General features: G+C 35.3%; 1 long non-coding RNA gene across 1 annotated transcript; it reads right to left on the bottom strand.

Moving 5' to 3' along the window:
- Positions 1–638: 638 nt before the first annotated feature.
- Positions 639–15279, bottom strand: LOC145545327 (uncharacterized). The gene is made up of 4 exons (XR_014082003.1): positions 14895–15279; positions 9371–9467; positions 8931–8975; positions 639–1024 (listed from the first exon to the last, which is right to left on the bottom strand). It is a non-coding gene; the product is annotated as an uncharacterized LOC145545327 (long non-coding RNA).
- Between the last annotated feature and the right edge of the window lie 9291 nt (positions 15280–24570).

Raw genomic sequence — 24570 nt, 5'->3', positions numbered from 1 at the left:
TAGAGGAAGCCCTAAGATGGTCACATTTGAGTTAAGACCTGAGTAATGTGAAGGAGTAAAACACAGAAAGATGTAGGAAGAAGGTGGTCCTCCTACACGTAAAAAGACACTGAGTACAAACTAAGCTTGGCATGTACAGACAACCACAGGAAAATCAGTGTGGGTTAAGGCAAGGAATGAAGCCATGGGCATCGCAAAGTGAGATAGGCAGAGTAACCATGACTTGTTCACCTCAAATACTTTTATTATATATATCTAAGAGTGCAAAGTCATGTGAAATGCTTAACAGTATCATTTTATAGTATGAAAGTTCAGCTCAACATCATGTATTACTTGCTTCTTTAAGTTAATTGTGAAATTTGTCAGAGTTTTGATTTTTGATGGCATGGAGAATAGGTTTTTTTTTTTATTAATAAATTTATTTATTTTAGTTGGGGGCTAATTACTTTACAATATTGCAGTGGATTTTGCATGGAATAAAAATTATAATTCTATAAATAACATTAAAATAATAGTTAAAAATTAAATCAACATGATTTGGCAATGTCAAGAACATTCCCTGTTTTCAGAATTTATTCCACTGTGATTAGTATACCAGATAAGGCAACAGCAGGAAAGAGAAGACACATTAGACTGGATAATTTAAGAAGCATTTACTAAAGGAACTGTTTATAAAAATGTGGGCGAAGTTAAAGGGGACCTCCAGAGACTGCAGGATCCCAGCCTAGTCATAACAGGAAGCTGGACACCATCACCATCTTTAGTCCTGATGAGGAGCAGGAGAGACCTGCTGTTGGAACCTGGGCAATGGAAGAGGAATGAGGAGTGATAGAATAAGCTCTTTGTGTCGATGGCCACCTAACAGAGCTGTGATCTTCATTTTTGAGGATTCGACTGATGACAGAGCCACCAGACAGAGCTGGGGTCATATGGTCCTGACATGACCCTCCTCTCTTCTTCCTTCAGATCTCTTACCAGAGTTACCCAGAGACCAAAGTAGATGTAGTCCACAGAGTTTAACCTCCTGGAGCACAGCACAGAGGGAAGAAAGGTGGAGACTAAATTTGGGAGAAGCAAATGGAATAGCTGTATCACACAGAACCAAACAAATACAATTAGAATTTGCATTATTTGTTTATGGTATTGAGCAAATAAATACCTAAGTGTCAAATCACTGTTAATTTTCCAAACAAGCTTACAAGTTTGCAAAATGCAAGCTTCTTCATAAGTCACTGAAAACTCAGTGCATAACCTTTACTTTCAGGATGATGACTTATACCAATAAGACGATCATTCAGTTAACAGAAGACTTACACAATGTGATCAGTAGTGACAGAGAGACATATTGATTTTTTTACTTTATCTATGATATATCCATATATGCAAATATATAATACATATAAATAATTTTAGTCACTGATACATTACCTGTATTAATGATTCTATAATTTTTATACCAGAACATACACATATGATGTTAACTATATAAAACACTTTTTTCTCATATGCTTACCCAGCATTATGACCAATTCCTTGTATTTGTGCTGCTATTTCAATATTATATTTCCCACTCAAAAACTGGTATCTGAACACAGGGAAAATGGCATAACTAGAAGAGTAACCTGATAAGTTTTTATAATTTGACTTGATTTTGCATTTGTAATAGTATATATGTGATTTGTTTTTTGTAATACAGAGTTGTGACAGTGATTCTCAGCTCCATTATTGAAAACAACTAACTTAAACTGCACTGTGACCTACATTACATTATGTTATAACCAGCAAAGTAGGCACAAACAGACTGTCAATCTTCCTGACATGCAAACAGCAACAAATAACACGTTCCTTTGGTTTCCAACTCATTTGCTAGATGTCAAAACTAAAACATGAGTTAACATACTTATTAAGATTATTCAGAACCATGAAACGTCCTGTAAAATGTTGGATCCAATAAGAGGGAAAGCCAAGCAAAACATTAAAATAAAGGTTTTCTAGTTATTCAAAATATGTTAATGGTGGAAAACCTGCTTATGGGGAATATGTGTGCAAATATATTTGCTGGGTGAGTAGAGTAACCCTCTCATCCATCTATTAAAAGTCTCACTTTCATGTTCCATGATGTAATAAGAATTATTAAAATTAATACCATTACATTGACTTATGGATTAGAGCACATAAATTGTATCACATGATTCAATGATTCATGTTATTAATATATTTCATTCTGTTTGCCTAATTATAGACCAAAAGAAATATAAAAAGAAAACACACAAGATGAACAAGGTTCTCCCCTTCTCCCTTCTCCTTTCAATTGTTATTTTTAGCTCCAAGCATTCTAATATTTGTTTAGTTTCTACATGAAGGGGTGTAGCAAAAATATCTTGTGTCAATGTGTCCAAGTTGGTGGTAGAATAAGACTCAAAGAAATTGTGGTGCACATGCATAGTGTATGTGTATGGAAGGGTGGGGTGTGTGTGGGGGAGAGAGAGAGAGAGACATTACAACCAAAAAATCTTTACCAAGTCATAAATGTGAGTTTTTGGCTTGTGTTGATAGCATAATTTGAAACAGTGGGATATAATGAAATAAGGTAGCTGTCTATCTTCACTGTCTTCCAGAGATGTAGAAATTTCTTCCTGGTAGGATTTTCAAGATAGTAGCATCTTACAGTATTTGTCTTTCTCTGACTGACTTATTTCACTTTGCATAATGCCCTCCAAGTCCATCTACATTGCTACAAATGGCAAATTTTCATTCTTTTTAAGGTTGTATAGTATTCCATCACACACACATACACACACACATGTGTGCCAAGTCGCCTCAGTTGTGTTTGACTCTGTGCAACCCTATGGATGGCAGCCCCTAGGCTCCTCTGTCCATTGGATTCTGCCAGGAAAGAATAATGGAATGGATTGTGATGCCCTCTTCCAGGGGATCCTTTCGACTCAGGAATCTAACCTGCATCTCTTATATCTACCTGCATTGGCAGGGGGGTTGTTTACCACCAGCACTACCTGGAAAGCCTATACACTTACACACTTAGATGTGTGTGTGTGTGTGTGTGTGTGTGTGTAAATATATATATATGTATGAATATATACATACACATATTTATCCATTCACCTACTGATGAATAGTTAGGTTGCTTTCATACCTTGGCAATTGTAAATAACTGTGCTATGAACATTATGGTACACGCATCTTTTCATATTAGTGTTTTTGTTTTTTTGGATATACAGTGTGCTATCACTTATATGTGGAATCCAAAAAACACAACAAACTCATGAATAAAACAGAAAAGAAGCAGACTCACAGAAGTAGACAACAAACTAGTGGTTACCAGTGGGAGAAGGGGTGATGGGAAATATAAAGGTAGAGGGAAAAAGATTTATTATGGGATTATATGAATCATGGGTGAGAAAATTTTGAAAATTGTAAAGTACTATAGAATTTAAAGAATCTTTCATTCAATTAAAAAAAAACACCAAAAAACACATAAACATCTTTCATGGGTCATGTATTTGGTTCTCCCTGCATCTTAGAGCACTGTTGTCCCAAGTGGAATTTATTAGCTTGAAATAGAAATTTTGTGCCAAATTGCTTGCTTTTATGAGCAAGAAATACCGCTTTGTTTTGTCATAAATGCTAAAGGAGCAGTTAAACATCTGCAAATTCAGATGATGTTCAGAACAAGTGATCCAGAATAATCAGTAGCTCAGGGCACAGATAAATCCAAATTCGGACTATCTTTCCTAGAAATCAACCATAAGCTAATCAAATGAAACAATGAACTGCAGTAAATATTTAATGAATAATTAGGCTTTAATTATTTTTCACTTTTGTGATATATTGTTAATAACTGCACATGATTTTAAAGGTTGTAATTTCAACCTGTTTTTTTTCTTGAGAAAAAATTAAATTGAATTTTTTAAAATAAATTGTTTTTTAAGTTGACATTTTTATTTTCATTTCATTTAATGAAATGAAATAGAGTACTCGACTTAGAAAGGGCTGCAAAGGATCTCAGAAAGGAGTTTCTTCCAACTATAAATGAACAAATTCTGGACCCTTACAATTATTTGTTCCTAGAAATCAAAACCAAGTCATTTTAATACTCAGCTAAAATTGCTGACATGTGAATAGTGATGGCAAAAAAATACATCTCACATCACAGAACACAAAGCAAAGAACATGGGCTAAAAGGACCTGTGCTGGTTTTCAGTTCCCTATTATAGGCTTGCAGGAACAATCATTTAATTTGCATCTCGATTGTTTAAAGTCACTTTAGGAAATCCATCTCCACTCAGTCAGTCAAAATATTATATTGGAATTTTTTTCTTATTAGGTAGTATATATGAAAATTTAAATGACTAGTATCTTTCATAATAAAAAATGTTTATGCTTTGAGTTTAATGATTCATTATTTTATATCCGCTGTCTTCATTGAGAAAAATAAACTTATGAGAGTGTGTTGAGCTTCACAAAGGCATGCATGTATTTTACTTCTAAGAGCTGACTGATCTGTAAAGCTTTTTAATCAATTCCTTTGTATTGTCCAGCAGGATATAATGGTTTTATATTTCAAATTCATTATATTCTTCTTTTCATAACTTGCTCCCTAATGTACACAGTGAAAAAATGTTCCTCATGTAAATTTAGTTTTAAGATATATTTTTCCTTGTTTGCAAAATAACTTTGATTTGAAACAATTATAAGAAATTTGACCAAATCTTAATAGGCTCCCAAACAAAAATGTGCACTTTCTAATATGACAAATAAGAGTAATAAGACAAATGGCTGTAATTGTATTGACCTGTTCACCTAACAGAACTATTTAAGCTTGGTTGCCATGGAAAACCATGCTGAGCATGAAATAGCAGGAGAAATCTAATTTAGTGCTAGTGCCAGTCAGTACCTCCAAGGCTACTTTCTAGTCTCTTTTCCTCGGAATTTTTTCCCAGGGTCACTAGTTGTGCCCCAGAAAACTTGTAACACGTCAGAATATTTTGCACACAAATATCCTTTCCCTCTCTTTACCATTAAACATGTGTGGAATAAAGCACTCTGACATTTTGACATGGACAATGGATCAGTTTGGCTGCTGACTGAACTCTACACACACTATCAGCAGGAATTTGCCATTTTATAGTCTCTATTTTTCTTGACTTGTCAGTAGGATTCAATACTGCTAATCCCTCTCATTTATAAATTTCTCTTTTATTGATGTAGATGATGTTATTCTCTCCTTAATCATTTTTACAGATGTATCCCCTTGTACCCTCTGGGTAATTAAAAACTCAGATTTAGCTCTTTTACCATTCAAAACTTTTCTGTCCATGGAATCTCATCCCCACTGAAAGTTTTGACTACTGCTCATGTGCTGACGATTCTCAAAATTTTATCTCCAGGCTGGACTATGTTCCTCTGGAGAAGGGAATGGCAATTCAAGCCAGTATTCTTGCCTGGAGAATTTCATGGACAGAGAAGCCTGGTGGGCTACAGTCCACGGGGTCACAAAGAGTCGGATACAACTGAGCAACTAACACACAGATAACCTTTCTACTGGGATATCTTAATGACCCATATCCATAATTGCTCTTCTCTTTAATGTTCTCTATGTAGTGAACACTATCAACTTCAATCAACAAGTATCAATTGTACAAGTCAGAAACCCAGGAGGTATTTTGCAGTCCTTTCTCCCCTTCAAATCCAGTTCAGAATCCTGTTGATTCTTGCTCCAGAACTTGTGTCATTTTCACTAATCTCATTCCTCTTCCACTGTGTGTGTTAGTTGCTCAGTCGTGTCTGACTCTTTGCAATATCATGGATTGGGGCCTGCCAGGATCCTCTGTCCATGGGATTTTCCAAGCAAGAATACTGGAGTGGCTTGCCTTTCCCTTCTCCAAGGGATCTTCCCGACCCAGGGATCAAACTTGGGTCTCCCTCATTGCAGGCAGTCTCTTTACCGTCTGAGCTACTCAGAAAGATTACCTCTCCATCTCCTACTCTAGGGCAGAGTCTTTTAACTGGCCTCCCTGTGTCTGCTCTTATCCTCTTCCAGGACTGCTTCATCTACAATTATTTAAAAATTATGAACCTAACTTTAGCAGATTTTACAATCATCTCTTAATTAAAATAATCCACTGGTTTCCTACTGAGTTTACAAGGAAGACCAAAATTCTATCCACGGCCTTCCAGGTCTATAAGGTCTTGCTCCTACCATGCCTCATCTTAACATCATGGTCCTCTCAATTCTCTGCATTCTAGTCACACGGGCTTTTTTAAGTGCTTGAATAACTGATGTCCCTTACTCCACAGAATCTTTGTACAGGCTCTTGTCTTTTGCTCATTTTTCTCCATAGAATTCTCCTCTCTCCTTGCCCTCCATGTATTTCCTTCATATATCAACTCATTAATAATCCTATCAGAGAGGACATTTTTTTTTGTAAGGGAGAAACACCATCACATTCTTTGTTGAAACAAGGGTGAGAAATAAAGACTATAATACTTATATTCAACACACTGCCATTATGAGCTTAGATTTTCCAGGCTTGAAAATTAAGTTTAGAAAATGTTTGTTCTTGCACATGACTGCACATCTTATTAGATACAAATACTGTGCTTTGACTCTAGTGGTTGTTAATAAGTATTTTAATATAGATGAAAAGATTACATTTGTAATAATACAGTTACACGCTGGGTGTGGATGAGTCAAGTGTTTTTTTTTTTTTTTTTCTCTAAGCAGAACTTGGCGTTAGCATAAAAAGACAAGAATAAGATAAAATAAAATGGAATGGAAAAGATCCATGGTCTTACTTGGAAGAACAATATAATGGATGGGATGGTGGAATTCTTTTGAAGTGGATCTGGTGACTTATACAGGAGGTTGTAAAACAATAATAGACTAGAAGACAGAAGATCATTTCTGTTTCTACTACTAACTTGGTAGAACTTTGGCTAAGTCACAGTCTTCATAAATTTGGTTTTCCACTTAAAATAAAGATATATATATACATAATAGACTAAAATGGCACATATAGAAGCACCTATTAATTACTGAACAGACTTGAATAGCAATTCCCTTCTCCTTCCTTACCTGGCTAGCAGCTCTCATTAAAGCCCTGCCTCAGTCTGGCATGAGTGGCTCAAAAGAACACAGCAGTCTGAAGCAGTATTTGCTAAAGTCCTTCCTAGGCACCACATTTATGCCTAAACGTAATACTCTGCTTTTCTTCTAGTGCCTCCCTTCTTCATTTTTTAAATCTTGGTTTATTTATATATTCAGATAAAAAGTTGTCAATTTATTTCTCATTTCAGGACTGTTTTTCTGACTAACAATAGTGGATCTACTTTGCTGACAATTCAGATATGATTTTCACATTACAATGGTCTTGCCCCTATAGGATCCTTCACAGTAATGTTGGGCCTTCATAGAATCCAATCCCTTCTCCTCACCTTGGGTCTAGTGTCTCAGGGTTGGAGATTGAAAATCTTTCCACTTCTTACCATTATTTCAAGCAGTGCCCCCAAAAAGCTTTGCACCTTTTCCCATTTACTTTTTTGCTTCTTTTTTTTCTTTATTTTAAATAAACAATACACTTTCAATGTCAATGCAGACTGATTGGACAGACTTATTTTCTATATGTTTATCTAGTGCTGAATAGAACTGAAGTGGTACTTTTGTGTAATTCTTTTCTGATGCTAGAAATGTTAATTTAATAAAAAGGCAAGTCAATGGTCAAATTTAAGATACTTGTAGTAGGTTTGAGCTTAGATTCCATGAGTCTTCTGTGAATTAGTTTTCTATGTACACTATCTCTAACTACTGGAGTTAATCTTTCAAAAATCACAGATTTGGTCTCTTTGTACTACAGTTTCTAGAAACATGAACAGTATCTGAGACAGAGTAAGCATTTAATAAATATTTGTCAATGAATGAACACCACTGCAAGTCAAGGTATATTTTTTAGAAGAATTCAAGAAAATGCTACCATTGTATGAATAATTTGATAGAAACCTAAGATACATTAACATAATTACTTTATTAGTTTATAGAAGAAAATTGTAAACAGATATGTACCACTAATTAAACACTAAACACAGTGTAAAGAACATGCCTGCAATGTGACAGACCAGGGTTCGATCCCTGGGTTGGGAAGATCCTTCAGAGAAGGGAAAGGCTACCCATTTCAGTGTTCTGTCCTAGAGAAGTCCATGGACTATACAGTGCATGGCGTCGCAAAGAGTCAGACACAAATGAGTGACTTTCACTTGCACAGTGTTACCGGCAACCTGTCATGCAAAGAGGGTAGTGGAAAGCAAGAGAACTATGATGCTAATCATCCTTTTAATAAAATGTCACATAAGAAAGTAAAACACTTAGTGTATGACTTCTGTGCACTAAAGCTGAGCATGCACATACTCACACATACATACACACAAACACACCTCTTCAATAAAATCTGCACAAAGTCTGCCTATATTCTTATTTAATACATTAGGGAAAGCGATGCTTATGATGTTAAATATTTTTCAAAACTTAGAAAATACGTGAGATAACACCCAGTCCAGTGCTTATGGCTTCATTTTCAGTGTTTTTAACTTTGATTTTAAACTTGAGCTTGGAAAAGTCATAAAAAATTCAGAGATAAATGAAGAAGGGCAGGTTAACACAAATACTCGATAATCATTTGAATCAAGCAAATTTGTTAAACTCTCTTTATACATAAATGGGATTTGCCTTAAGGCTTTAGATATGATTGGTATATTAAATTCTCCAAACTTTGTTATGAAATAAAATACTTGATTTCTGTAAACAAAAGTTTATACCATTAACATTCAAGGCTTTATTATCAACAAAATAAAACATCTAAGCATTCAAAAAACACTTTCTCCCAGATGGCATCTACAGAAAGTCTGATTTACTATACCTGAGTTTGGGCTCAGAATTGTTGATTTTGTGGATAAGCAAGGTTCTGTTGACAAAATTAAAAGAGAAACATGCTGATGATATCAACACTACTTATGAAAATGCGAAAGATTATGTAAGGTACCAAGAAACACCTGTATTTCATGAAGCACTTTTGGATTTTTAAAATTATCTTTACAATTTCTTTCTGCTTTCAGTTGGTCAGTGATATCTCTCCTTAAAACTATAGTATGAGCAAACTCTTTCCATTTTCCAACCTTTGCATCCATTACTCACTTTTCCAAAATTATCCCTATATATTTCTCAAAATCCCAACATATAGAATGTTAACAGTTCTATTTTAATCACTATAAAAAAGCAGTGTGGCATAGGAAACAGACCTGCCTAGACTTATCTATTTCCAGTAACCCATCAGACAATTGTTTATTTTTCCTTGCATACCTCCTCTTTCTCTGCCATTTTTCTCTGTAATGTCTTTTTTAATCAGTTAATTCATAACATCATATGTTCTTTCTCCTTGTATCAGCAGGATTCTTAGCTGCAAACAACAGAAGACACTCTAAACAGTTTAAGTAGAAATTAAACATATTCATGATATTTGATCATTCTCAGAATCTCTGGGATATCCAGAGAATTATGCTTAAAATACCCAGAGAGTTATTAGGTCAAATTTTATAATGGAATATCTCTAAATTAATGCCACAGTATCATGCCACCACACATCCAATGGAATGGCTAACATGAAAAAAGACTGACAACTATACATACTGCTGAAGATGTAGAGCAACCAGGAATTTAATCCATTGCTAGTAGAAGAGTGAATTCAATAAATGGGAGGAAATGCTGAGGCTCCTTGAGTATTTGCAATATTCATTTTACTGTCAACACAGTGGTGATCACACAAGCATTTTCACATGGTAACTCATTGAGCTGTATACATGTTGTGTATTTTTATTTATGTATATTCAGAAAACTAAGATCATGGCATCCGGTCCCGTCACTTCATGGCAAATAGATGGGGAAACAGTGGAAACAGTGGCTGACTTAATTTTTGGGGGCTTCAAATCACTGTAGATGGTGATTGCAGTCATGAAATTAAAAGATGTTTACTCCTTGGAAGAAAAGTTATGAGTAACCTAGACAGCATATTAAAAAGCAGAGGCATGTTTTGTCAACAAAGGTCTGTCTAGTCAGTTCAGTTCAGTTCAGTTGCTCGGTTGTGTCCTACTCTTTTCGACTCCATGAACCGCAGCACGCCAGGCCTCCCTGTCCATCACCAACTCCCGGAGCCTACCCAAATTCATGTCCATCAAGTCAGTGATGCCATCCAAACGTCTCATCCTGTGCTGTCCCCTTTTCCCCTTGCCCTCAGTCTTTCCCAGCATCAGGGTCTTTTCAAATGAGTCAGCTCTTCACATCAGGTGGCCAAAGTATTGGAGTTTCAGCTTCAGCATCAGTCCTTCCAATGAACACCCAGGACTGATCTCCTTTAGGATGGACTGGTTGGATCTCCTTGTAGTCCAAGGGACTCTCAAGAGTCTTCTTCAACACCACAGTTCAAAAGCATCAATTCTTCAGCACTCAGCTTTCTTCACCATCCAACTCTCACATCCATACATGACCACTGGAAAAACCACAGCCTTGACTAGATGACTTTTTTGGTGAAGTAATGTCTCTGCTTTTCAATATGCCATCTAGATTGGTCATAACTTTTCTTCCAAGGAGTAAGCGTCTTTTAATTTCATGGCTGCAATCACCATTAGCAGTGATTTTGGAGCCCCAAAAAATAAAGTCTGACACTGTTTCCACTGTTTCACCATCTATTTCCCATGAAGTGATGGGACCAGATGCCATGATCTTAGTTTTCTGAATGTTGAGCTTTAAGCCAACTTTTTCACTCTCCTCTTTCACTTTCATCAAGAGGCTCTTTAGTTCTTCTTCACTTTCTGCCATAAGAGTGGTGTCATCTGCATGTCTGAGGTTATTGATATTTCTCCCGGCAATCTTGATTCCAGCTTGTGCTTCCTCCAGCCCAGCGTTTCTCATGATGTACTCTGCATATAAGTCAAATAAGCAGGGTGACAATATACGGCCTTGATGTACTCCTTTTCCTATTTGGAACCAGTCTGTTGTTCCATGTCCAGTTCTAACTGTTGCTTCCTGACCTGCATACAGGTTTCTCAAGGTCAGATGGTCTGGTATTCCCATCTCTTTCAGAATTTTCCACAGTTCATTGTGATCCACACAGTCAAAGGCTTTGGCATAGTCAATAAAGCAGAAATAGATGTTTTTCTGGAACTCTCTTGCTTTTTCGATGATCCAGTGGATATTGGCAATTTGATTTCTGGTTCTTCTGCCTTTTCTAAAACCAGCTTGAACATCTGGAAGTTCACAGTTCATGTACTGTTGAAGCCTGGCTTGGAGAATTTTGAGGATTACTTTACTAGTGCGTGAGATGAGTGCAATTGGGTGGTAGTTTGAACATTCTTTGGCATTGCCTTCTTTGGGATTGGAATAAAACCTGACCTTTTCCAGTCCTGTGGCCACTGCTGAGTTTTCCAAATTTGCTGGCATATTGAGTGCAGCACTTTACAGCATCATCTTTTAGGATTTGAAATAGCTCAACTGGAATTTCATCACCTCCACTAGCTTTGTTTGTAGTGATGCTTTCTAAGGCCCACTTGACTTCACATTCCAGGATGTCTGGCTCTAGGTGAGTGATCCCACCATCGTGATTATCTGGGTCATGAAGATCTTTTTTGTACAGTTCTTCTGTGTATTCTTGCCACCTCTTCTTAATATCTTCTGCTTCTGTTAGGTCCCTACTATTTCTATCCTTTATTGAGCCCATCTTTGCATGAAATGTTCCCTTGGTATCTCTAATTTTCTTGAAGAGATCTCTAGTCTTTCCAATTCTGTTGTTTTCCTCTATTTCTTTGCATTGATTGCTGAGGAAGGCTTTCTTATCTCTCCTTGCTATTCTTTGGAACTCTGCATTTAAATGGGAATATCTTTCATTTTCTCCTTTGCTTTTCTCTTCTGTTCTTTTCACAGCTATATGTAAGGCCTTCTCAGATGGCCATTTTGCTTTTTTGCATTTCTTTTCCATGGGGATGGTCTTGATCCCTGTCTCCTGTACAATGTCACGAACCTCTGTCCATAGTTCATCAGGCACTCTATCATATCTAGTCCTTCAAATCTATTTCTCACTTCCACTGTATAATCGTAAGGGATTTGATTGAGGTCATACCTGAATGATCTAGTGGTTTTCCCTAGTTTCTTCAATTTAAGTCTGAATTTGGCAATAAGGAGTTCATGATCTGAACCATAGTCAGCTCCTGGTCTTGTTTTTGCTGACTGTACAGAGCTTCTCCATCTTTGCCTGCAAAGAATATAATATATCTGATTTTGGTGTTGAGCATCTGGTGATGTCCATGTGTAGAGTCTTCTCTTGTGTTGTTGGAAGAGGGTGTTTGCTATGACCAGTGCATTCTCTTGGCAAAATTCTATTAACCTTTGTCCTGCTTCATTCTGTACTCCAAGGCCAAATTTGCCTGTTATGCCAGGTGTTTCCTGACTTCCTACTTTTGCATTCCAGTCCCCTATAATGCAACTCTGCTGCAGGGAAATTAACATATACATATTTTTAATTTGGTAAAACAGACAGTATAGTATTGATGCAAAGGTACATAAATAGACATATGGAAAATAATAGAAAGCTTATATACACAAATGGTTAATTTATGAAAAACAAGGTACAACTAACATTTGGTAAATATGTTTCTGGGCAACTGGACACTAGATATGGTGGGGGGGGGTGAGCGTGTAAAAGGAAGCTTGCTGCTGCTGCTGCTGCTAAGTCGCTTCAGTCATGTCCAACTCTGTGCGACCCCATAGACAGCAGCCCACCAGGCTCCGCTGTCCCTAGGATTCTCCAGGCAAGAATAATGGAGTGGGTTGCCATTTCCTTCTCCAGTGCATGAAAGGGAAAAGTGAAAGTGAAGTCACTCAGTTGTGTCTGACTCTTAGCGACTCCATGGACTGTAGCCTACCAGGCTCCTCTGTCCATGGGATTTTCCAGGCAAGAGTACTGGTGTGGGGTAATGAAGCATGACTTCACATCATACCAAAAATTATATTCTATGTCAACAGTAATAAATGTGAAAGTCAAAACAATACTGATTTCTAGAAGATATCACAGGAGAATAAATCCATGAAACTGAATTAGGAAAGGAGCACTTCAGTATTCTAAAAATGTCCCATGTGGCAAAAAGAGATAAATAGGGCTACATTTAAAGTCCATGAAAATATACCACAGGATAAGTGAAGAGTTAAGACACACAATGGAATAGGATAATTGCAGTAAATAACATGAAGAATTTATAAAGAATATGTAATTTTGAAAGACTCATAAATTCAAAGGAAAATACAGAAAACTCAATGTAAAAATGGGCTGAAAACTTGAAAATAAGCTTCCCAAAAGATATATACAACTGTCCAGTAAAACTATGGAAAACAAAATCATTAAAGAAATGTAAGTTAAAAGTATATGAGGCTTTGCTACCTCGTAGTAAAGAATTATCAGAAATAGAAAGATGGTCAAAAATGAGTCTTTGAACAATGTGGATCAATATACACAACTAAACATTGATTTGGGAGGTATAAATTGATATAATCACTTTGAAAAGCTCACTGGCATCATTCTGTAAAATTCAATTGCCTCATAGTGTTTCAATCAGCAATTCCCCTCCAAGATATTACCCCAGAGAAACTTTTACACATGTGCACCAGAATACATGTACAAGGATGTTCACAACAGTGTGGTTCATTATATTATATATACACACATAGGAAAGCAGATCATTAATTCTGAAATTTCATTACAGTAACAAACATAAATGAACTACCCAACATTATGAGTGAAGGCTAATAACATAATACTGAAAGATTAAAAACATGATCCAAAACCCTGCATAGTACTCCTTATAAACCACTAGTCGAACACACTAAACAATATAGTGTTTACTCATACACAAATATGTGATAGAATAATCCTAAGCAGAGAGGAATCAAGTTTATAGAATGTAGGACGAAGAATAATTCTAAAGAGAAGTAAGGGTTCATTTAGGAGACAGCCACAAAGGAACATGAAATAAATGGTAATGTTTTATTTTCTGAGTTGGGTGTTGATTTACTGTTCATAATATTACTATGTTTTAGAAACTACACCATAAATATACATACTATATATATACATTATAATATATATACACATATACATTTATATTGCATATAATTTTTTATGTTCTAGATGTTATACCAGAAAGAGATAATGAAGAAAAAGAGTAAAGAAAGAGCACTGCAGGCAGAAGGAAGAAAATGTAAAACAGCCCCCAAGGCAAGAATCAATATGAAGTGGTAAAAGAATTAAAAGAAGGCAACTGAACAACTGGGAGCAAAGAGAGGAGGGGACCAAAGTGGGCTGGAAAGGTCAGAAGACACTTTTCAAGTTGATTATTTTATTTCATGTGCATAACCTTCCTCTTGGGAAGAAATCCAGTTGGCTGTTGTTCTTCATGTATGAAGAGACAGAAGCTAAAGAAGGGGAAAATGTGGATGGAATCTTGAGCAGAGCTGAAAAAATTTAAAAATGCTTGTTAAGAAGGAGCCCAGCCAAAAGCAAGGTGCACCCAGATGCAAAATCTCTTGAGGATGAGCTTCTGAGCTTAAAAAATGCAGGTGTACAAAACTCATGCAAGAAGTTAAACCAGTCAGACTTCTTCCTCTACATCTGTCAGTCTCCTTAAGAGACTATAAATGTATTCTTTGGAGAAATTAAAGACTCAAGACTGAGGCAAAGCAGGAAAGGGGACAGTGAGGGGCATATGCTCTATTAAAAACAGTGAGAATAAATGGAAGTCTATGTACTGAATATGTAGGCTTCTTGCCCCTGTATATAACTCACCCAAGAGAGTTGTCATTCAGGCATATATTCCCTTTGGCAGGAGAGCAGAAGATTCCTCTTTGAACAAATAAAGAAGTCACAGGAAAAAAACCCAAAACTTGTAAATGCTAATATTTGGGACCAAATGCCCAGATCCTAACGGGATTAGTCTACACGAAAAATTCGTCAGTTGATAACATTTCCACTTAGCTTTTAATGTCTCAGTCTGAAACAGGTAACATTTGAGAAGACACTACAAAATGAAAAACAAAAGGAAGTGAGATTAAAATATATGTAACACAATACAAATAAGAAATCTTTAAAAATACAAATAACATTCTCAGAGAGGAGAAGATATTGTGCACATGAAATAAGAATAGAATATTAGATAAATGGAACACTTACTGAAAGTGTTCTTGGAAACAATAGAACACTGTGACAGAAAGAAGAAATCCAAAGAAATATTGGGATCTAGAAGTTGAGAAATTAACCTATAAGTAAGAGATAAAACAAAGAGAAAGATAATAGGAATGTTCCTCCTTGAGAAATACATATTAAGAAATTCAATCCTTTACTTTTTCATGTCTTTATAAAATGGTACATGATTTGTCAGTCCTTTTCTGATGAATCTACTTAAAATTGCAATCCACCCTCTTCCCTCGGGCACAATGTATTACTCAAGCTGCTTTTGCTCCCCCTCCCATAGATCTTACAGCCATAGATCTTATATAATTTATATATTGCCTGTACTCTTCCACTAGAATATAAACTCTATGACATGTTTGCTTTGCTTTGTTCACTGCTGTATTAATCCCTCCAACAACAAGAACACTGATATAGTAGGTGAGGGGGTGAAGGCAAAAAGAAGATCTAAAAATATAAACTATTAAAATTAGACTTGGAAGGAACAGAGGTGAGAAAAAGTGGATGAATGCATCATCATTCATATCTGTCTTATGCTAGTAATAGAAATAGAAATATTAATATATTTCACAAAGGAGTTACAATAAAGATAAGCAGAATAATAATTACAAAACCTTACAATTATCAGTAAGAAAACCCCCAAAATACAAATGGAACCATAACAGTTTTATTATGTTTAGTTTTATACTGATAGGCAATAATCTCCAAGATGCACTTTAGTTGAAAACAACAAAATTTAGAGTGCATATAATATGCTATACTGTTGTGTTTTTAAAAATCCATACACAAATACTTATAGACGCAAACAATATTTCTATAAATACATACAAGTATTGATAGGAAAAGATCCTTCTGAGTAGAAATCTTCATAATCTTTTGAATTTAGTACTATAGGCATGTGTTCCAATATGCATGTGTTAGTTTTTTAAAATTTTTTAGGTTAATGAGAACTTATTTTGCTTAACAAAGTAGCCCCTTCCCTCTTAAAACACTTAGTTCCATTCATGTCTTTGTTGATTTCTCTTCCAGGCAGTCTTTAGCCCTATCACTTGACTGGTCCTCTATTACACTTGCACGATCTAAGAATACCTTGCATCGTCTCTTTGATAGCTCTGACCACATTGTTTCATGGTTGTCAGTTAAAAGGCTTATTCCCTTCAGTAAACCATGGGCTCCTTAAGGGTAGAAATATATTTATTTTGGAATCTCCGATAGTTAACACATAGCTTTACGTTTATATCTATACTGGCTCACATTTTACCATCCCTCCAAACCACAGGTACCCAATAAATGATCTGTTGCCTCAATGTATGAACATTTTAGGGATTCTCTATAGACCAGCCTTGCATTTGTCTTCAGAAATTTTCCCATTTTTTTAATCATAATTTTAATCAAGTGTAATACTATAGTAAAAGTCACCCTTTTTGGTATGCAATTCTGTGAGTTTAGCAATCATACAGTCATATAAAAGTTATATAAACAGTCATGTAATAATCATCAACAATTATATAACACCACTACTACCAACAAAGAGGTGATGAATAGCATCATCAATCCCCTAAAACCCTCTCCATGTCAGTGTAGGTAACACTTTCCACAATCATATGTGAAAGTGTCAATTGCTCAGTCCTGTCTGCCTCTTTGCAATCCTATGAATTGCAGCCTGCTAGGCTCCTCTGTCCATGGAATTTCCTGGCAAGAATGCTGGAGCAGCTTGCCATTTTCTTTTCCAGGGAATCTTCCCAACATCTGGAGTTCACAGATTTGTTTCTTTCTCTTTAGTTTTGCCTTTCCCTTCTCAGAACGCCATAAAAATAGAGTGTATACACGCAGCCCTGTAGATGTGGCTTTTTTCATTTTTTAAACATTCATGTTAGATTCACTAATGTTGTTTGTATGAATAGTTCATTCTTTTTAATTGTTGAGTATTAATCATATGGATGTGTTACATTTTGCTTATCCATTCACCTGTTGAAGGAAATTTGGGCTGTTTCTAGTTTTTGGTTATTATAAATAAGGTCATATAGTCATATAATGATTTTTGTGTGAACATAAGTTTTCAAGTCACTTGGACAAACACCTGCAAGTAGGACAACGGGACTGGAAGGTAAGTGCATGTTCCACTATAAAAGAAACAAACTGGTTTTCAAAGTAGCCAAACCACATTTTAACTTTCATCAGCAGTGTCTGAGATTTCCAATTGCTCTACATTCTCAACACTTCACATGATCAGTTTTTGAAAGCCATTCTAATAGGTATATATCATTGTGACTGTTAGTTTATATTTACTAAAGATGTGGAGAATGTTCAGAATGATTTAATTCGGATTCTGTTACTTTATTCTCTGCATTTTCCTTATGCCTGAGGAAATTTCTTTAGCATTTGTTTTAGTATAGTTTTGCTGATGATGTATTGTTTCAGCCTTTCTATGTCTGAAAAAGTCATTGCTCCTTAAAAAAGATATCTTTACTGGAATAAAATTTTACGTTGACATTTTTTGTTGTTGTTGTTCATTCAGTAATGTCATAAAAAAAAGAGAAAGATCTTTTGAAGGAGAAATGGCACCCCACACCAGTATTCTTGCTTAGAGAATCCCATGGAGGGAGGAGCCTGGTGGGCTATAGGCCATGGGGTTGCAAAGAGTTGGACATGACTGAGTGTCTGAATACACACACACTGTGTCACGATACTGGTCATTCTTGTTAACACTATTCCTTACGAGCTATCTTTCTTTCACTGTGCACTGTGTCCTTTTCCTCTGGGTGCATCTAAAACACTCTCTCTATCACTGTATATGTCTTGGCGTAGTTTTTTTTCACGTTTCTAGTTGTTGAGACTTCCTGAGTTGCTTAGGGCCTCTGGGCTTGTAGTTGCCATCAAATTTGGAAAACTATCAGGTATAATTTCTTAAACTATTGTACCTGCTCCCCTCCATTTCCTTCAGGGGATCCAACAGCACACATGACAGGGCTCCTAGGAGTCTCCCACACGTCATTAGTGTTCCTTTTTGAAAATGATCCTGTTTTCCCTTAGTGTTTCATTTTAGATAGTCTATATTGCTACATCTTTAAATTCACTGCTCTTTTTTTCTAAGCAGTCTAATGTGTCATTAGTCAAATTTAGTGTATTAAACCTTTTATACATTCTATTTCTCTTCTTTAGAAGCTTGATATGGGTCATTTTTTACATCTCCCATGTCTGTATTTTTAAATACATTTATAATAAATGTTTTAATGCCTCTGTCTTCTAATTCTGCTATCAGGGTCAGTCTAGGGTTGTTTTCAATTGGTTGACTTTTCTCTTCATTACTGGTCATATTTGCTGCTTCTTTTCATACTGGTAACCTTTATGTCATATGATGACATTATAGATTTTGTTGTTTACATATAGATATTTTGTATTCCTGTAAGTATTCTTATGCTTTTATCTGAGATGCCATTGAGTTACCTACAGTATGATCATTTGCGGGGGTGGGGAGGAGGGTGGTCCTTACATTTTAGTTTTGTTAAACAGGATGGGCAGGATGTATTAGTCAGAGTTCTTTAGAGAAATAGAACCAATAGGATATATGTGCATATATTACTCTCTTTAGTAATGCCTTAAAAATAAAAAAGAATATCCCAAAATAGAAAGTCATGCCCAGTTTTCATCATCTCTAGGAGTGAAAATGTGATGCAAGGGAAACTTTTGATTTTTCAGAGTAGCCAATTACATTCCTAGGAAGATAGAAAAAAAAAATGCTGCAATTTAGCATTAAAACTATAAAACTAAAGCTAATTACCTTTTAATGCTGACGGATTACACTTCATTTCACTTGGTAATCTAAAATCATGGTATACTACTCACAGGGGTAATACTTCCTAACAAAGTAATTTCACTGTAAGTTTAAAAGTCTTTGTAAGGGTAATACTGAAAAGTTACCTACAATTTTAGCACTATTAGTACCCTTTCTTCAAGTAACATATGAAATAAAGAGAAAAGGATTTTGAAAAGTACAAAAATGGCATATACATTTAAGATGATAACTTTGCTGTTTCAAGTTCTAAATAACCCATAAAAATGGTGCTATAACATCATTCACATTAATTTTAAGTAACAACGATTCGGACGTGACTTAGCGGCTGAACAACAACTCCTCCTCTTAGGAAAACACCCAAGATTACACAAAGTGAACTCCCACAAGGAAAGTAAGTTTTGTTTTATTTTATATGTACTTTATATAGATCAAATTAGTTAGAAGATTACTAGATCTCTTTTTTTACTAAAGTTAGGTGGAACTACATTAATAATTCATATCGAAAAACCACTTACTAAAGGAGAGGAGAATCGTCTTCAAACAACATGCTTAGCAGCATTAGTTCTCAAAATACCACAGTAGAATATGAAGATGAAATGTATCACAGATGTTCATAAAACCTACCTAATCATACCAACATTACAGTTCAAAAGAGAGAACAATTGATTTTCTAAAGTAAAAAGCTTTTGAGAATAGGAGGAACCTACTGAAATGTAAAATCTGTACTAGTAATTAGTAACCCAGAGGTTCTCAACTCAGCTAAAGCCAATAAGCAAATAAAGGTTAGTTTTAAACAGTATCTGCCAGCTGCCTAATAGTTACCCCCAAGAGTTAGTAAAAATCAATAAATACTGCTTTAATTGTAAAATGTAAAGAATTTCAGATCATTTGAGATAAGATATTTTCTTCTTGCAGTGGCATTTTATTAAAAGTATAAAGCAGGTAAAAAATCAAAATATACCAAAGAAAACGTATTCCCTCATTTTTGCATAGATATACAGCCTTCCTATGGAGCAGCAGTTTATGTAATTTTCAATTAAGTGGCCTACTTTGACCATTACACAATGAAGTCAATAACTAAAAGTGGAGAAAATACTTCTACTTCACATTTTCTTAAGGGTGTATCTGCTGTCACTGTGGGCAACATGAAATTTTTTTGTGTTAAATTTGTATTAAGTACTGTTTATGCATTTGAAAAGACCCTGATGCTGGGAAAGATTGAGGGCAGGAGGAGAAGGGGATGACAGAGGGTGAGATAGTTGGATGGAATCACCGACTAAATAGACATGAGTTTGGGTAAACTCCAGGAGTTGGTGATGGACAGGGAGGCCTGGCATGCTGTGGTCCATGGGATCACAGAGTCAGACACGACTGAGCGACTGAACTGATGTATATAAAATGTACATACACACACAAATACACACAAATATGTTATATAATATAGGATAAACACTGGTCAACTTGTTACTTAGCTTAATAGCTAGAGTATTACAAATACTTTTGAAATACCTGTGTATGTTTTCTAGATTCAGTTCACCCACCCTTCAGAGCCCCATTTCCACTAGAGGCAATTGATTTATACTTTTTAAGAAATTTACCCTCAGGGTATTTATCTGTAAACTATATATTCTTTTATCTTGCTGTTTTTAATGTTAACAGAAGTGGTACTACTGTATGTAGTAATCTGAAATCACTCATGTCATATATATTAATTTCAAAAATCCATTGTTGTTGTTTAGTTGCTAAATTGTGTCTGACTCTTTTGCAATCCCATGGACTATGGCTCACCAGGCTCCTCTGTCCATGGGACTTCTCAGGCAAGAATACAGAAGTGAGTTGCCATTTTCTTCTCCAGGGGATCTTCCTGAGCCAGGGACTGAACTCACGTCTCCTGCATGGGCAGGCAGACTCTTTACTGCTGAGCCATCTGGGAACCCCCTTAAAAATGTACACACACTGCTGTACACACATTCAAAATGGGTAATCAACAAGAACCTATCATATAGTCATGGAACGCTGCTCAATGTTATGTGGCAGCATGGATAGGAGGGGTTTTTAGGGAGAATGGATACATGTGTGTGTGTGGCTGAATTCCTTCACTGTTCACCTGAAACTATTGCAGCGTTGTTAATCGGCTATACCTCAATACAAAATAAAAAGTTCAAAGTGTGGAAAAAATGGTACAGATTAAAAAAAAAAGTTAAAAAAATAAGTTAGAATTTTATGTTTCTTCCCTTAAAGGCTAAATATCAAACTGATTGAAGATCATAGACTTTCAGACAAATCTCCAGAGTTCAAATTCCATCTTCATTATACATTGTCCAAGTGTTCTTGAGTAGATTACGTATTTATGGTTCACGTTCTATGATTTTTAGTAAATTACTAAATCTCTTTAAATTCAGTTTCCCATCTATAAAATAAAATAATATATAAATCATAGGACATTTATGAGGCACAAAAAGTAAGTAAAGCCCTCAGAACTTTGCCTGGCACACAGTAGATACTCTGTGTGTTTGCTTTTATTCTCATTACTATTTAATTCCATTAAGTTATACATTTTATTTCTTTTCGAGTTCATTTTCTTTGAGAATATTCCTTCTCCCTTCAATTTATCCTTAGCTTATTACTTTCATTTATTCTTCTCTTCAGGGACAAGCATTATAGGTCTCCAAGGCTTCTATGTTTTCACTTTTATTTTCTCACAAGTATTTTTTTTAATAAAGGTAAAAGTTACAGATAGTGAGATGTGCAGATCTTGAATGTGATATTCAAAAAGTTTGACAAACAGATATCAAAACACAGAACATTTTAAATGCTGCACAATATCTCCAATATGGTTCTTCTTAGTCACTAACACTTCATGAAACAGTCACAAATTTCATTTCTGTTACTATGCTCAGTGTGTGCTCAGTCATGTCTGACTCTTTGTGACCCAATAGACTGTAGCCCACCAGGCTCCTCTGCCCATGGGGTTCTCCAGGCAAGAATACTTGAGTGGGCTGCTATTTCCTACTCTAGGAGATCTTCCTGACTCAGGGATCAAAAGTGCAACTCCTGAGTCTCCTGCACTGGTAGGCAGATTCTTCACCATTGTGCCACCTGGCTATTCTAGATTTATTTATTAGTATTCCATGCAAATGGAATTCATAAAAAAGCTGGAATATCAATACTCATATCAGACAAAATAGACTTTATAACAAAAAAATATTAAAACAGAAAAAGAAGGACACTAAATAATGAACAAGAGTTCAACCCAAGAAGAAGATATAACAATTATAAATACACACACACCCAACATAGGAGCACCTCACTATTTAGGGAAAATACTAATAAACATAAAAAGAAAGACTGATAGTAACACAATAATAGTGGGGGAATTTAATATCCTGTTTTCATCAATGGACAGATCATCTGAACAGAAAATTAACAAGAAAACATAGGTCTTAAATGACACTTTAGATGAGTTGAACTCAACTGATAATTATACAGCATTCCACTCAAAAATAGCAGACTCCACATTCTTCTCAAGTGCACATGGGATAGTCTCCAGGATTGACTACATGCTGGGCCACAAAGCAAGCCTTGGTAAATTGTTGAAATTATATCAAGCGTCTTTTTCTGATCACAATGCTATGCGATTAGAAGTAAACTAAAAGAAAATAATTCTAGAAAACACCAATACGTGGTACGTAAACAGTATGATACTCAACAACCATTAGATCACTGAAGAAATCAAAGAGGAAATCAAAAAATTCCTAGAGATAAATGAAAATGAAAGCACAACAGTCCAAAACTTATGGGATGTGGCAGCAGCAGTTCTAGGAGGGAAGATTATAGCAATCTTACCTCAAGAAATAAGAAAAATCTCAAATAAACAACCTAACCTTACACATAAAACAACAAGGGAAAGAAGAACAAAGTCTAAAAGTTAGTAGAAGGAAGGAAATTATAAAGATCAGAGCAGAAATAAATGAAATAGAGATAAAGAAAGTAATTGCAAAGATCAATGAAATTAAAAGCTGGTTCTTTGAAAAGATAAACAAAATTGTTAAACTTTTAGCCAGACTTACCAAGAATAAATGGGAAAAGACTCAAATCAATAAAATTAGAAATGAAAAAGGAGAACTTACAACTGACTCCACAGAAATATCAAGGATCATAAGAGGATACTATGAACAACTGTATGTCTATAAAATGGACAACCTGGAAGAAATGGACAAATTATTAGAAAGATACAGTCTCCCTAGACTAAACAAGAAATAAACAGAAATAAGAACACACTATTAACAAGCACTGAAATTAAGAAATTAAAATCACAAACACTGTGATTAAAAACCTCCCAACAAACAAAACTCTAGGACCTGATGGCTTCACAAGTGAATATTATCAAATATTTAGAGAAGAGTTAACACCTAGCCTTCTGAAATTGTTCCAAAAAATTGCAGAGGAAGGAAAACTTCCAAACTCATTTTATGAGGCCACCATCACCCTGATAACAAAACCAGACAATAATATTATAAAAAAGAAAATTATAGGCCAATATCACTGATGTACATAGATGCAAAAATCCTCAACAAAATACTAACAATTCATGTCCAATAATACATTAAAAAGATTATACACAATGATCAAATGGGATTCATCCCAGGGATGCAAGGGTTTTTCAACATCTGAAAATCAATCAATGTAATACACCACTTCAACAAATTTCAGAATAAAAACCATATGATCATCTAAATAGATGCTGAAAAAGCTTTGACAAAATTCAGCATGCATTTTTGATAGAAACTCTCCAGAAAGAGGGCATAGAGGGCATACACCTCAATATAATAAAGGCCAAATGCCACAAACCTACAACCAGCATCACACTCAATGGTGAAAAGCTGAAAGCATTCCCTCTAAGATCAGGAACAAAACAAGGATGTCCACTCTTACCACTTTTATTCAACATAATTTTTGAAGCCCTAGTTACAGCAATCAGAGAAGAAAAAGAAGCAAAGGGAATCCAAATTGGAAAAGAAGTTAAACTATCACTGTTTGTAGATAACACGATATTACACATAGAAGATCCTAAAGATGGTACCAGAAAACAACTAGAACTTTTCAGTGAATTTGATAATGTTGCAGGTTACAAACTTAGTACACAGAAATCTGTTGCATTTTTGTACACTAAAAATGAAAGACCAAAAAGAGAAATTCAAGAAGCAATACCATTTACTATCACATCAGAAAGAATAAAATACCTAGGAACAAACTTACCTAAGGAAACAAAAGACCTGTACTCTGAAAACTCTGAGAGGCTGATGAAAGAAATCAAAGAAGACATAAACAGAAAGATTTACTATGTTCATGGATTATAAGAATCAATATTGTCAAGATGACTATACTATTCAAGGCAATCTTCAGGCTCAATGCAATCCCTGTCAAATTATCAATGATATTTTCCACAGAACTAGACAAAAAATTCAAAATTAGTAT

Source organism: Giraffa tippelskirchi, chromosome 4 (genome assembly GCF_054371585.1).
Source record: "Giraffa tippelskirchi isolate mGirTip1 chromosome 4, T2T-mGirTip1v1.2.pri, whole genome shotgun sequence".
Lineage (NCBI taxonomy): Eukaryota > Metazoa > Chordata > Mammalia > Artiodactyla > Giraffidae > Giraffa > Giraffa tippelskirchi.
Note: the sequence above shows the minus strand (reverse complement) of the source record. Positions and strands in the feature narration are given on the sequence as shown.